At 36.6% G+C, this 16,572-nt stretch overlaps 1 protein-coding gene across 1 annotated transcript in view; it reads right to left on the reverse strand.

The window, feature by feature from the left end:
* The window catches only part of SLC25A21 (solute carrier family 25 member 21), a 102,283-nt gene that overhangs the window by 64,248 nt on the left and 21,463 nt on the right, over positions 1-16,572 (reverse strand). The window lies entirely within an intron of this gene.

Genomic DNA, 16,572 nt, shown 5'->3' on the forward strand with positions numbered 1-16,572 from the left:
TTCCATTGCATCATAATCTCACAATATTTAAACATCTCTTGTGTTGGCTCTTTCAAGTTTGTACAGCAAATACAATAACTTTAGATTTTGCATAACACAGACGTCTTAGGGCAGTGATCTTTTCCTGTATTCCAGTTTTACTAGGACATAAAAATCACAGTTCAACACTTCCAATATGCAATCCTTTTACTAGCTCTAAATCAGGATGGTCTGTATTCATTCCTCCTCCCTTTAATTCTACTATAATTTTTGATATGTTATATTGCTTCAGTGCAATGATATTTGAGCAGTATTAATTTATTAACATTCTATTGTTTATATGATTAGAATATTGAAAATAAAAATACAAACAAATATATTGTTTATATACTAATTACAATTAGAATTATCCATTAATTATAGTTTATGATATCAATATTATGCGCAATGTGATATAAATTTACAGCGGTGAGAATAAATGTTGCTCAATACTGGAAGAAAATATCTAGCTGAGAACTTAGACTTGGAGAATATGAACCAATGATAAAGCTAACAGTAAATAATAAAAGTTTAATCAAATATATCACATAGCAAGGCAAATATAATCACTTATAGTTCAGCTTCTAAGTAGGCTTAAATGTCTTCCATAGGGGAAAATAGTAAATAGGAATATCTTTTAAATTGGTATTCCTTTTAAATTATTTTTTGTGTTTTAATTTTTGATAAATTTATTTTGCTGATCTATTTTTTCCTATATATACATAGGAAAACATTTATTTCCCTATTCAGTCACGTCCAATAGTCAGAAACTGTTTGGACAAGTTTTCTTGGTGAGGTTTTTCAGAGATGGTTTGCCATTACCTCTTCTTAGGGTTAAGACAAAGTGATTAGCCAATGTCACCCAGTTGGCTTTGTGCCTAAGGCAGGAAGGACTAGAATTCCCACTCTCCCCGTTTCTAGCTTCATGCCTTAACCACTACATCAAAGTGGCATGTGTGGGCACACACACACACACACACTTATAAAGGTTAATTATACAATAGAGACTTTAATGCTTAGCAATCATCTCAAGATTAAAATGGTGAGATTTCTTTCTTTCCAACATTATATTCAATTTTCTATATTTTTTTTGGTAACCTAGGCTGAATATTCAAAATGAACAGCAGTTTTTTTTAAAACCAACTGATCAATATGATTTTACCAATTATGGATTCATTGAGATCCCTGCGTGTATCAGTTATGGATAACAAATATTGAATCAAACTATCTGCCTTGGATCAGTTCTGTCACACTATCAGTTAAGCTAGAGTCTTCCCTCAGACAAGAGTCCCACAATGTGAATCTGTAGTTTGGAACCCTTCAGAAAGATAGATATATCTATATATACTATAGATATATCTGGCTATTTAAGCTGGCAGGACTGGCCTAAGGGGTATTTTTAGTTGGGTTTTAAAACAATTTTTAAAATAACAAAGGCCAAATTAATATTTCCTTTTAATTACGTTTTAATGGTAGTATTTTTGTACTTTTGTATTTGTTTTTATTAGGCTGTTAGCCGCCCTGAGTCCGCAAGGAGAAGGGNAAAAAAAAATCAAAATTTTAACAGAACCAAGTTCCAAAATTACTACATCTTTATCTCTGAAACTGGAAACCTTGATCTATTCAGACAGGCATCTGTGCCTGAAAATTCTGTCCCATTTTGTTAAAAAGGTAAAAATGTGAAACCATTTGTAAATTTTCCCCCTATTAATTAATGGGTTTTGCAGATCTTGTTTTGATAGAACTGCCAAATCTGGTCTGTAAAAATATACAGTAGTTGATTGCTAGATGGATGCAAAGAATGAGAGAATTCTGTATTTTGTTGTTGACAACCAGCAGTTATAGGATTTGAAGTCCCAATCTTCTAAAATCAAGCCTGAAGCAAATTTTATAATGGTTCACGTTCTTATTACTTCCAGCTTCAGATCATATTTTAGGACACGCATTGAACTCTATAAAGAAGCTATGCTAGTTTACACTTTTGTGTTATGAAAAGTACAATGTTAGTGTATTTTCACTGGAAGTCTCAAATATTGGTCAAAGACTTAAGAGAAAAAATAAAAAAGTAGATAACCACAAGCCCTTTACTGCAGGATATTGATACAATTTAAAACTAAAAAAAACAAACAAAAAATGAAGCAAAAAGAGATACAGATACCCTTCCATCAGCACTGTTGGTGGGAAGAATTGGGGATTTTTTATTGACAGAGACTTTGTGGAGGTAGAAAGTCTTGCTCATATCTTCATATGGTGTCCTTTTTATATTGTCCCAAGATGTGCTCTGATCTCCCCAATCATCTCTAAATCTGGGGGTCAAACTGTTAAAAGTGTATGTTCATTACTTATTAAGAGGTGTTAACTCTGCACTCACATACAAGATGGCCAGAAACTTTCACCAAGTCAAACAATTGTGCAAAAATTTAATTGTTTGTAGCTCTGGGTTTAACTTGTTACTTAGTTTGATTATGAAACATCTGCAAGAAAACAACCAGAGAGTACCAAGGACCCCGCTTTTAATTAGAGATGCTTTTTTTAATAGTCTTGTTGTTGTTTTCCCCCTAATAACAAATTGTTACTTTAAATTACTCTTTTCTTATATTGTATGGGCTGGTCAAAGATAGTAATAAAGATTTATTACCATTCAATAAGAATTTTTAAAAGGCTTATTATGTAACTTTTTTCTAACATTCATTATTCAAGCAGATTTTAACACAGTTTTACATTTTTTAATTATTAAAATAAAACCAATATAAATAATTAAAATGATATGATCTATCTAAAACATTTCTCAGTGTACAGATCCAGCCTTGTGTTTTGGCCTACTTCTTTTATCCCTCCTAGTCACGATGGACAACAGTCAGCGATTATGTAGCTGTAATTCAGAACATCTGGAAGAATCCAGATCAGGGGAAGATTGATATAAATGACTTTTAATTACAATAATTTTAATGAAAGAGAGATGTATTAAAATTAATGAGTCATAAAAATGTACTAATGAGGCTTATTTCTTGTGCCCTTTTTCCTGAGATATAATAAAATACATTTGGCAATTATGAAAGAAAATGCATACTTCACTTGAATGCACTTTCAGTTGGGCCCCTAATAAAAATAGTTCTGGCACATCTGGAATCTCTGTCTACGGTAACTTCTTTTATTAAAGAAAAAAAAAACTATTGCCAAGTTGGCAGTGTAGCAAACACTCTTCAGCAGCTTTACACTCCAGTAAGAATTTGTTGCATGACTTTCTTTTTTTTCAAAGAGCTCTTGGGAGGATTAGAAAAATTCACAACCTCCAATGGCATTGCACTAAGTACAAGAACATTAGTCAACCAGAAATGTGTGTGTGAGGGAGTGAGGGAGGCAGTGAGGGAGGGGTGAACTTAAATTTAAATGTGCTATTTAAATATGGTATATATATTAATTTGATAAGCCAAAAATCATATAAGGATTGTGTATTGATGATTCCCCCCTCCCAAAAAAAAGAAGCTTATAAGGGAAGATAACAAAAAAAAATTACTTAGAATACATTTGGGAGAGGTACAGAACAGAAAGTGAATTAAGGTGACACAGATGAAATACTGCTATAGAATGCAATATATATGTGCAAAATAACATAGCAAATTTGTTATCACCACAAATTCTTTGCAGGCATTTGGTAACATCGAACACTGAATGCACTTGAGGGAGGTGCAAACTGTCACCAAACATCCAGGCATTCATTAGCTGAGGATGCATTTCACACTTACAGTTGTGTTCTACAGTTGGCTGGATTTATATAACATGCTTTGTGGTGATTTGTGGTCTATGGAGTGTAACGGCTGGATTCTCACAACGGCACTGAAAAATGTGACCTATGACCTTTTTTCATCTTTATGACCTTTCTGGCATATCATGATCATATGATCAAAATTCAGATGCTTAGCAACTGGCTCATATTTATGACCTTTGCTGTGTCCCAAGGTCATGCTAACAACTTTTGTGACCTGACAAGCAAAGTCAGTGGGGAAGCCAGATTCATTTAACAACCAGGTTACTAACTTATCAGCTGTGGTGATTCACTTAACAACTATGGCTAAAAAGGTTGTAAAATGGGGCAAAACTCACTTAACAAATGTCTCACTTAACCACAGAAATGTAAGGCTCAATTTGTAGTCGTAAGTTGAGGACTACTTGTATTTATCTCTGGGGCAAGAAAGGTTGTAAAATGGGGGCAAAACTCACTTAACCACTGTCTTGCTTAGCAACAGAATTTTTGGGATCGATTGAATATGATGTTCATTTTATGTTTAAAAAGTGAGAAGCTAACCCAATGTTCAGCAGTTTTGTTCATTTTCACTCTGGGCAGTTGCTTCTAAAACTCCATTTTGTTAGCAAATATGATGCAAATATCCCTGCTGAACTGCTGTTTCCCAGCAGGGCACTTAAGAGATTCACATACAGGAAAATCTGGTAGTGTGTACTCACTTATTTGACTAAACTCACTAAGGCATGTTTTACACAGCATATAAATCAGTGCACAAGACATGAGACTAAGATGGGAGAGGAAAAGAAACCCCGTAAGCATCCTCTGAGAACTTCTTCCTGAGATACACAAACAAGAATACATTAAAATATGTATTTAAAGCTTTATGCTGCAATTATTTATCTTTTTATCTGGAAACACATGCTTATTCCCGAATAGACCCATGTATCACCAAACCAGTAAATAGCATTTTTGGTAGCACAGAAGGTGTAGTTTATTATACTTTAGCTACCTTGTAATCATTTTTCTATTCTCCATCAAACTCCACAAAGTAAACATGCCTAAATCCAACATTTTGGCAATTCAGACTAAAAAAATATCTTAAATCAACATTACTTGGTATTAGAAACTTCATGGCAGCCCCAAATGAGCAAGAGTAAGTAGTACATTTTAAGACTAACAAAGGTGGTGTTTGGAAAGATATCTATAAAGGCAGATATTTAATTTTCTTAGTCAGAAATGGATTATTCTATTTAAAATCATAGTTCGTGCTAGAAGTAGAAATGTAACTATGTGAAAAACAAAAAGGAAGCTATGAGAACCCAACATACTCTTTGGCATTTTAATTTAGTTTGGTTTCTTCCCCTGAGGAAGGAAATAAAAGATAGATAATAGTGGGTAAAAACATCAAGCAAAGGGGAAAAGGATTAATTTTATTATAATAGTCCAGGATACAGATCAGGAGGTAGAGCAAGACGGTGGCAGCAGATTCAGGATTTGAATTGAGATGATAACTTCACTCTTGATAATACCGGTAGTCCTCAACGTACGACCACAACTGAGCCCAAAATTTCAGTTGCTAAATGAGACAGCTAAGTGAATTTTGATCCATTTTACGACTTTTCTTGCCACAGTTGTTAAGTGAATCACTGCAGTTGTTAAGTTAGTAACACAGTTGTTAAGTGAATCTGACTTCCCCATTGACTTTGCTTGTCAGAGGGTCACAGAAGGGGATCTTGTGACCCCGGGACACTGCAAACATCATAAATACGAATCAGTTGATGGCACACATTTTTATGGTATGAAAAGAATAACATCCATAGATATTTCCAAAACCACTACATAAGAAACACATTATTATTTGTATGGGAAAAGTTAAAACCAAAAATCTATACAAAAATCCCAGGATGGCTATCAACGATGGAAGCATTCATTCACCCAGACTTAGTTAAACTTGAGAAAACTCTTAACATATAAGGATATTCTGAATACAGATGGGAAATTAAAATCTAAACAAGGGTTAGAAGATCAGGGTATTGACTTATCATGGTGGCCTCGACTGCAGATGCAATCGAGGTATGATAAAAATGTTAAAATATATGGTTTTTATAAAGACCAGACGATGTTTGATCAGGTGTTGACTTCTGATGAAAAACTTATTAAGAAATTGTATAACTTTTTATTGAATTTGAAAATGGAAGACGAACAGGTGAAACAAACAATGATAATATGGGCAAATTTTTTGGGATACAATATAGAATTAGAGAAATGGCAAAATCTTTGGGAAAGAAACTATAAATTGACAATGGCAACTTCGTATAAAGAAAACTTATATAAAATGTTTTATAGATGGCATCTTCCACCTGCCAGATTAGCAAAAATGTTTAAGAATATGTCTAGCAAATGTTGGAAATGTAATCAAAATCCTGGTACATATTATCACCTGTAAAGTAAAAAGAATTTTTGGACAAAAATACATACTTGCTTAGAAAAGATGTTAGGGAAACATGTAGACTTTATAGTAAACCTGAACTTTTTTTATTAGGTATAATTCCAAAAAAAATTTATAAACAAAGTGTATATTTAACATTGCATGTATCAACAGCAGTGAGAATTGGAAAAATGAAAAAACACCATTGGATGAAGAGATAATCAAGAAAATACTGGAGTGTGCTGAAATGGATAGAGTTACATTGAGAATCAAAGAAAAAGAAGATACAGAATATTTTCAAACAGGGAACTTATTTTATCAATGGCTGGAAAAATGGGATAGAGAGTAAGAACTTAACTTGTATTACTAAGCAAAACAAATCAACCCAGACAACACATTGTTCATTAAGCACTAATGAATTGTAATAATAGAAACTTAATAAAATAATATTAAAAAAATACGAATCAGTTGCCAAGTGTCCAAATTCTGATCATGTGACCATGGGGATGCTTCAATGGTTGTAAGTGTGAAAAATAGCCATAAGCCACTTTTTTCAGTGCTGTAACTTTGAATGGCCCTAAATGAATTATTGTAAGTCGAGTACTACCTGTAGAGTTAGGGTGTTTTTCTGCTTATGCAAATATATCTATGCATTCATCACTGACTGTGTATTTTTTTCCTATAAATTCTTTGCAAATCTGTATTTCAGTAGTCCTGGTCTGATTGTCGGTGAGCTCATTGATCACAATATTATACCTTAATGCTTTGTTTCAAATTATGATGGATTTGCATCCCCATGACACAAATTTTATTAAAATTTTATTTTATAATTTTATTCTTTGTGAACTGCAGCTCACTTCATCAATTGCATGGGATGGCTTAACTGACATATTATTCAAATATATAGGAATGCAATAGTGGGGCAACAGTAAAGATTCCCTGGGGCACAAATTGTAGGTACATTATTATTTAATAGTTGTAATGTGTTGAAAAATATTGAGATGGAATCTGCAGCTGAAGTAGGGAGACAATGTAAGAGATTGGCTAGCCTGGAGTAGGAAGAAGAGGAAGCAAGGGAGAGCACAGCCCTCCCAAACCTTGGAGTGCTTATCTAGCTGTTCTATAAGAGTCTTGTAAGTAGGTGAATAGCAATAAATATACCGCTTTGATCAACTCTGGGTGTCATTCTGGTTCCTTGCACCTGACAAAAACCTACTGTGTTGGTTCTGACCTTTTGAAACCAAATGATATATGTAAGCTCACCTGTTTCCCACACAGCTTACCTTTTTCTTTCTCAGTTGTGCAAAGTACACCACTGGGCTAATTGAAAGCTCCAGTTCTCATGTTAGTTTCATTGTCCTATTGTTTCTTGCTGCTTGTGAGAATCAACTTCCTCAGGGTATGTGATTATGGGCCTGTCTGTGAAAGTGCAATGTTACGGGTTGTAGTTTATTAGTAATGCTCTTGAGTAGCTTCTGCTGTGAACTAATGTTCAGAGCAGAAGCAGAAGTGACAACTAGTGATGTTCTCTTGTTCTATCTCAGGCATGTCAAATTCGCGAAGTCACATGACGTCGCCCGTGGGCCGGCAGTTTGACATGCCTGTTCTATCTGATCTGACTTTAAATCCTTCCTGGAAATCCATTTGGCTGCATCAATTTGTATATTGTTTTTGATGTCTGAATAGTTTAGTCTCGTGAATGAATCAGTTGAGCATATCTTTCTAATTGATCAGAACAAAATGTATGTGCTATGGAATCTGGCTAGAGATGATAGAATTAGTGGTGTATTCTGGAGGAAAACTGGAAGCATGTTGGTATGTATTGCATGTCCTGTGTGGTATGTTTCCTGTATAATAAGAGGTTGATGTTTCCATTGTAGCTTTACTGGGGACTTTACAAGTTCATCAAGGAAACACACTTGTTCTGTAAATAGGTCCAGGCTTAGGTTGGTGATGAGATGAGAGTTGTTGACATCTTGAGGATTAAGATGATAAAAATAAAAACGGTTAACTTATTCCAACATCTGGAACAGAATTTGCAGATTGTTTATTTAATGTACCTAACATAATATGTAAATTGAGAATATATTTCTGCCGTTTATTTGAAGAATAAATCTTTCAATTCACTGAAAGATTTACCCTTGACAATATGAATGTTCAAATTCAAAACAAATGGCTAATTATGTTAAGCCGCAGAGTTATAAATTTTGCCAATATGGAGGGTTCTACTTTAGCTGTGGTACTGCAAAGATTTGTTTTATTGGGCCTTTGAGTCAGTGATTTGATTCCTGGCAACTGCCTGGACAGGTCCCTGCAATTTTCTTGGCAAGGTTTCTCAAAAATGGCTTGTTACTGCCTGCTTCCCAGGGCTGAGAAAGAGTGACTGGCCCCAGTACAGAATTTGGATTAAACTATCTTGTGTTGCTTTGGGAACCTGTATGCTTATAGACATTCTTGTATACTCTTGCATACACAAAAAAATCTGCATGTGGCAGAGATACCGGTAGGTTTAAGTTTAGACTTTGCCTAGATATATCAGTTTTCTATATGCAGAAGTGTTGTTTTGCTTTACATTGAGTATGCTTGGTATGGAGGGACATTTCTATTTAGAAAATTTATCATAGAATTTTCAGAAATGCTGGGTCATGTAATAAAAAAGTTATGTCTAATTCTTTTTCTTGGGTCAGTTTTTATTTTATAGCTAAGCTGATTGGGTTTTAGAGTAGTTTGAAGCCCCATACATTTGGTGGGCACCCCAGAGTTGGAAACAAGACAGTGCTAAGGGTTGTTGTGCTATAATGATGCATTGGGATAATCTTATAAAGCAAAATCAAATTCAAAATCTCACTATGGTGCTTCCCTTTAGATATCACTAAGATGCAAAAGGAGAGTTAGTTTGATGTAGTGATTAAGCTACTGGGCTAGAAGCTGGGAGATTGTGAGTTCTAGTTCTAACTTAGGCACAAAGCCAGGTAGTAAAGTTGGAAGCGACCTTGGAGGTCATCTAGTCCAACCCCCTGCTCAGGCAGGAAACCCTATACCATTTCGGACAAATGGCTGTCCAGTCTCTTCTTAAAAACTTCCAGTGTTGGAGCATTCACTGCTTCTGGAGGCAGGTTGTTCCACTGGTTAATTGTTCTAACTGTCAGGAAGTTTCTCCTTAGTTCTAGGTTGCTTCTCTCCATTAGTCTAGGTTGCTTCTCTCCATTAGTTTCCATCCGTTGCTTCTTGTCCTGCCTTCAGGCGCTTTGGAGAATAGCTTGACTCCCTCTTCTTTGTGGCAGTGCCTGAGATATTGGAACACTGCTATGATGTCCCACCTCGTCCTTCTCTTCGTTAAACTAGACATACCCAATTCCAGCAACCGTTCCTTATATGTTTTAGCCTCCAGTCCCCTAATCATCTTTGTTGCTCTTCTCTGTACTCTCTCTCTAGAGTCTCAACATCTTTTTTACATCGTGGTGACCAAAACTGGATGCAGTATTCCAAGTGTGGCCTTACCAAAGCATTGTAAAGTGGCATTAATACTTCACGTGATCTTGATTCTATCCCTCTGTTAATGCAGCCTAGCACTGTGTTGGCTTTTTTGGCAGCTGCAGCACACTGCTGGCTCATATTTATGTGATTGTCCACTAGGGCTTGTCCAAGTAGTTGCCAGGAATCCACAATGACTCAAAGGCATCCAAAAAAAGAGCAAAAAGCCAAAGAGGCTGAAGAACCCTCAAGAACGTAGTGTATAATGGGATACACAAATACAAAAATAAACACACCACTCCTTAGCCACTAAACTAAACTAAAAAGATACAAGAATCCCTCTTGAGTTTCAGAAATGTTAGTTCTTAATCCTAACCCTAACCCAATCCTAATCAGTTAGAAAGGGTTGTTCAATTACAATAGCTTTCAAAGAGGGAATTAAGCTGTGTGTTAGAAAATAATTAGGACACTTATAATTCTTGGCAACCTCAGATACAAAAATTAAACCTGACTGTTGATATGCTTCAGTAATTACGCTGATTGAAAAAAACCCACCCTAATCATAGGTGTCTCATTGGAGAGTGAAACATAAATACTTTAACATCTCTTTCAAAAAAACACAATCTCACAGCAAAAAAGTTCTAGCATAAATTTTGTTGATATTCCAAATTACAGTCAATATTTTTCACAAGTTATCCATGGGGTGATCAATACTACTATTTTAATCCAAATTTAAAATGTCAATCAAACTGGTTTTTTAAGAAGAAAATTAGAATGTTGCTCACCAATTTTACCCTTATTTAAAGGGTTAGTTCTGACACATCACAGTGGTGTGAATGATGTAGGACACGGGTGTCAAACTCACCGCGTCACGTAACGTGTTGCGACATATCACAACTTTTTTTGCATTGCTGGAGCTGGGGTGAGCACAGTCTCTGCATGATGCAACTGACACCCCTGATGTAGGATCAAGCTTTTAAACAATTCCCTCTTATAATGTACTGCCTTTATAAAAGCTATTCTTTTAAATCTTGTTATTCTCTCATACAGTTCAAAAATAGAAAGGCTGACCACTTATACGGTACTTATCTCATGTACATCGTAACTAATTAAAGTTAGTGGGATTAGGTAGAGGAGTCTATGATAAACATATGATTGCCTCAGGGGGATGGTTCTGATTGTCATTAAGTATATCTTCTGAATAAAATTGTTCTATATGTTCATTAGAGAACTATTTAGTCAGTTGTCTGCATTTATACTTGGAGAAAACCTAAAACCCCCAGATTTTCTTGAAGAACGCTCATTTTCAAGCCTCACATCAGTCTGAATTCAGGCTTGGTTTGGTGATCAAATAGGCTTTGGATGCCATTAGGGATATTCTTTCCTTCTTTGATAATGTTTTTAAGACATTGCCAGACATTCACAATGTTGCAGACTGCCAGCTAGGCATGGAATACACATTTCTATAAGGGCAGATACTTTTTATCATATACTCACAGATTCAGATACCCCAATTCCTTCCTTTGCTGCAGATAGAAAACATGTGCTCCTTTCAAAACATAGCTTCAGAGAGAAGCTATGAGCTATGGCTGGTAAAAGATAGAGATTAACATATTCCTTAAAGCCTCTGATTAAGTTCCACCTTAGGCAGGAATTTCCAAGAAACTATGAAGTCTTGGAAGTCTTGGAAAGTTAAAGTAGAGGAACAGTTGTTTCAAGTAGATGTTACATCTAAATTTAAAACAAAGCAAAACAAAATCATTTTTCGTGTGGTGCCAAGTCTTATAATTTCATTATGTTATAGTTTTGTTTCTTTATACAAGTTTAAAAAATTGGATAGTCAGCTTTCTTATTTTTATACTTCAGGTTGAGAATGAAGATATTATTTTACTTAGCAACTTTTTGCGATCTGTAACAATTTGAATCCTACTGAACCTCTTTACAGAGATTTTTTTTTTTAAATGTAGCATACTATCTCCATCTTGTGATGTAACCAGAAACTGTATTTTCTTTCTGATTTTTAATTAATTTGAAACCATCTTATACTGTGACTTAAACAGCTTTGTATTTATTTTCTTCAATACTGAACATTACTTACTTAGCATTTCACATTTTCAAAAATGTTTTTACATTTGGTATTTTCTTGTAAAATGAAGTTAGGTTTTTCTTATCTTTTCTGAGTTTACCCAAGGAGAGGATATGGAGAAAGAGTGGAATCCTCTAGCCAAATACCTCTATACTATATGACTGCAAGAGGTACAATTGTTAGATAAATTATTTCAAGTTTTCTATTTTGAGTTTTTAATCATCAGAAAAGCAGCTGGAAAGGAATGTAGAAATAATGGAATGGAAGAACTGTTAAAGGAAGTGAAATGACAACTCAGTCTGAGACAATGTGAGAAAGAAACTCAAAATAACTCTGCCTTGATTCTGTTTGGAATAAGATTGGGCAGAGAGAAACTCTGATGGGCTTTCAGGAGTCTATTATTATACCTTATAACAATAAAATTGTATTCCTGGATTTCTGTTTCCTGACCTGCATTACCTCAGAGGACTGAGAGCAGCAGAGGTTGTGAGAATCCTAATCTTTCATACACTGGATTGGCTGGGGTAGGGTGGGTGCCAAGGATAGTGAAAATGTCAAATGTTGCTACCATTAAAGAGCACTTCATAAATCACTGAAAAGGCTCTGCTGCTTCGGTCGCTTTCAAGAACCTGATATATCGCAATGTAAGCAAATGATGCGAGCCATGAATCCTGCATTTCAAATCAGTTCTAATGTTACCAGGTAGTTTTATCTGTGCATAAAGTTAGTTCCAACACAGAAATCCTTGACAAATTAATTATTATTAGGCATATAACAAGAACCCCGGCTGTTCACTAAAGCACACAGTTACTTTGAAATACATAGCATTAAGCTGAGTCAAGCCTTAATTCTACTTTTCTTATTTTTTTTAGATCAATATATCTAGTACTACATCATTGTTAGAAAATACTTTTATTTCCTCTATGCCATAGCATTTCCTTTTTTAATAGGCAAACAGGGAAATGGAAACTAAGTTTCTAGTGAATAGCTATTTTATTTTATTATTATGACACGTTGTTATTGGTCTTAGCATTTGACTGGTTTGGTTGCAGAGTCTGCTTGTTTTTAAACCCTAAGGTGACAAGGGCTTTCATTTTCCAGCTGGCTTGTTATAAGGGATGACAGTGATGTGTGCTAAGATGGAGTGACTGGCCAATATGTATATTTCTCCTGAGTCATTTATTTAAAATGGGCAGCAATCTCTCTCTCTCTCTCTCTCTCTCTCTCTCTCTCTCTCTCTCTCTCTCTCTCTCTCTCTCTCTCTCTCTCTCTCTCTCTCCACGCACACATACACACACTCTGTCTGTCTGTCTGTCTGTCTGTCTGTCTATCTATCGCATCAGACAAGAAAGCAAAAGTAATAAACTTAATATTACAAATTAAGCAACAGATTTTAACCAACCATATATAGATGAGATATGAGAACCTGAAACTGATGGAATTTTACTACAATGGTAGATTTACTGAGAGAAGATATATGAACTCTATGAGGGAACTATGGCTGGACAGAAGACCTGCTTTAACACTAATTGAGAAACAGCTAGTTACAATGTAGTCACAATGTATAGAGGTTTCCACCTCAAGTCCAACACCTAGAACCAGTACACCAGATGGAAAGAGGGCAGGGAGGGTCTGGCACTCAAAGATGAGCTGCTGAGAGATTACCTGAGGCAGCAAGCAGCTGACATAGGAGGAAGATCAAGCAGAGGAAATGTCAAAGAAAAAGAATGGGATGTACCATAGCTGACACTGGGAAATTCTATCAGTGGCTGGAAAGGGCTGGACTAAAAGACAGCATTGAGGCACTGATCATAGAAGCAGAACAGATTCTAAACATCAGATAGCAGTGGTCTACTACACTAGATAGGACCCAATGTGCAGATTGTGCACAGGACCTCAGAGATAGAACAACATATGGTGGCAGGATATAAGATGCAGATAGGAATAGCATATACTGAACAGCACAAACAGTAGCTGGCATTGTGTAAGGAATATCTGCATAGTGCATGGGCTAGAGTACGTCCGATTACACAGAAGATTGTGGGGAATAACAGAGTTAAGATCCTGTGGAGTTCCAGATCCAGACAGACAGGTAGGTACTGGTGAATCAACCAAGCATTGTGGTAGTAAACGAGGACCAGAAGACAGCAGTGGTGAGGGATGTAGTGTTGCCAAGTGATACCAATGTCAGGAAGAAGGGGTATGAGAAACTGCAGAAGTACCGGCCCTGAAGGAGGAACTCAACAGGGTGTAGAAAATAAAGAACAATGTGGTCCCAGTGATTGTAAGAATATTTGGAGCTGTGACTCCTAAGCTGGGAAACTGGCTCCACAGATCTCTGGAACAAGCTTGGCACCCTCTGTCCAGAAGATATTCCAATAATATTCTGAGCATCTATTTCTGAATCAGCAGCAGTACATACAGCAATGTGCTTTTTGCTAATATCTTTTTTGAAATATAATTTTAACAATTTTAAAATAAAATTTTATGACACTGGGTTCATATACAATTTTATTCCATTAGGACAGACATGTCTATTAGGACAGACATTAGGACAGAGCAACAAAGATGATTAGGGGACTGGAGGCTAAAGCATATACGGAACGGTTGCTGGAATTGGGTATGTCCAGTTTAATGAAGAGAAGGACGAGGGGGGACATGATAGCAGTGTTCCAATATCTCAGGGGCTGCCACAAAGAAGAGCGAGTCAAGCTATTTTCCAAGGCGCCTGAAGGCAGGACAAGAAGCAACGGGTGGAAACTAAGCAAGGAGAGAAGCAATCTAGAACTAAGGAGAAACTTCCTGACAGTTAGAACAATTAACCAGTGGAACAACCTGCCTCCAGAAGCGGTGAATGCTCCAACACTGGAGGTTTTTAAGAAGAGACTGGACAGCCATTTGTCCGAAATGGTATAGGGTTTCCTGCCTGAGCAGGGGGTTGGACTACTGTAGATGACCTCCAAGGTCCCTTCCAACTTTACTATTATTATTATTATGTCAAACACAAGGCCGGGGGCCGGATGCGGCCCGCAAAGTGGTTTCATGTGGCCCGTGAAGCCATCCTGGAAACAGTGAGGGAATGGCCCCCACTGCCTTGGCCCTGGCCCAGACCAGACGGAGCCAATGTACAATTTTGTGGTGGTCATCTATGCTGAAACGCATTCAGTCTTAGCTCCACAAGGCCGTCTGGAACCAGCGAGGAACCAGCCCCTGCCATGTCGGCCTGTCCCCTGGGTGCATCCTGGGGAGTTGTCACCCTTTGTGAGGAATGAAGAAATGCACCATCACCTGGAAGTGGCCAGCAAATGGCCCTCACCTACTTCACATATCCGGCTTGATGGACTCCGGGGGAGGGGTTTCAGCAGGCAGTGAGGCTCCTCCAGTGGACCATGCCTTGACACTTGCCCCAGTCCCACCCCCTTTTGCCAGAGACCCTCAGATCTGTCACACTCCAGGCCCCCACAGGCACCCTTGACGCAAATGATGTAGAGCTGGCCATGCCCACCCAATAGGCCATATCCACTCCATCCACACCCACCCAGTAGGCCACACCCACCCTGGCCACACCCACCCAGGCCCCCGAGGGCAACCGAAATGCTGATGCGGCCCCCAATGAAATTGAGTTTGACACCCCTGCATTAGGATAAGATCAGATACATAAAATACCATTCATTTTGAATAATGAACAAAATCTTTTATTGAAAAAAAATAAAATTGATATGTCTGGCTCTAATATATACTGTCAAACCACCAACAGCTCTATTAAGCTCTGGTAAAGTGTGAAATAAAATAATTGTTAAAGATCTATTCTGATCCACCAGCTGTGCCCCAAAACTATACATGTATGGCTTTCTTTCTTTTTTTTCTTTTTGGAAGAGAAACCTTTTAAATGCTTGCCTTCAGAAAAGTAGAAGTCCAAATATATATATATATGTGCATATTTAAAGTGGGGAATGGATTCCTCCTTTACTTTCCAGCAGCACTGGTGACTATCTATCTGCTCAGGAGGATTGGGGCATCTTCTGTGGCAGGCTGTGAGAATGCGCTAGAGAGAAAACGAGAGTGAAAGCAAAATATTACATTGTGAAAGCAGAAATCTGCTTGTATAACTTTACGTGTAGCCTTATGAGCAATCCAGTATGTATCTAGTCTGAAAAACCTTACAACTGTTGTCCCAGAAATACAACATTTATTTACATTTACTGAGATTAAAATTCTAATTAAGAATAATGTGCCATTTGCAAGGATGTTATTGACCATCTTGCAATCCTCCTCATTAACACACTAGCCAAGTATAACTTTGCAAAAATTACTAACCCTTATAATCTGAAGAATAGGAAAACATATGGAAACATGCACATTAAATGTTTACCTTAATTTCTAAATATTTATTGAAATCTGGATCTTCATACCACTCCTCCTCTGCCTATTCCACCCCACCCCAGATACACACAGATAGATACAGTACAAAGATTAGTTTGTGAACTCTAGTAACATTTGGCTTTTTTTTTAACCACTAAGTTATAAACATGTGAAAACAGGCTTAACTTCAAAATGGAAGCACCAAGAGACCCACAACAAGAAATGTGCTAACTGGCACCTTAATGAAACCACACACTTTCTCTGTTGAAAGAAGCTAAAGATGGAAGGATAGTGTTGCAAAAGGAAAGCTGCTGTTTTAACTATGAACATGAGGTGGTAAAGAAAAAAAAATAATGATTTTTTTTTTAAAAAATAAAAGCTGAACTTAACTGGTGTATAAAGCAATAGGCAAATAATCCATTGTAACGAATCATAACAATGATTTGTGCTCTTCCAAGT

This window comes from Protobothrops mucrosquamatus, unplaced genomic scaffold (assembly GCF_001527695.2).
Source record: "Protobothrops mucrosquamatus isolate PMUCROS unplaced genomic scaffold, P.Mucros_1.0 scaffold597, whole genome shotgun sequence".
In the NCBI taxonomy this organism is placed as follows: domain Eukaryota; kingdom Metazoa; phylum Chordata; class Lepidosauria; order Squamata; family Viperidae; genus Protobothrops; species Protobothrops mucrosquamatus.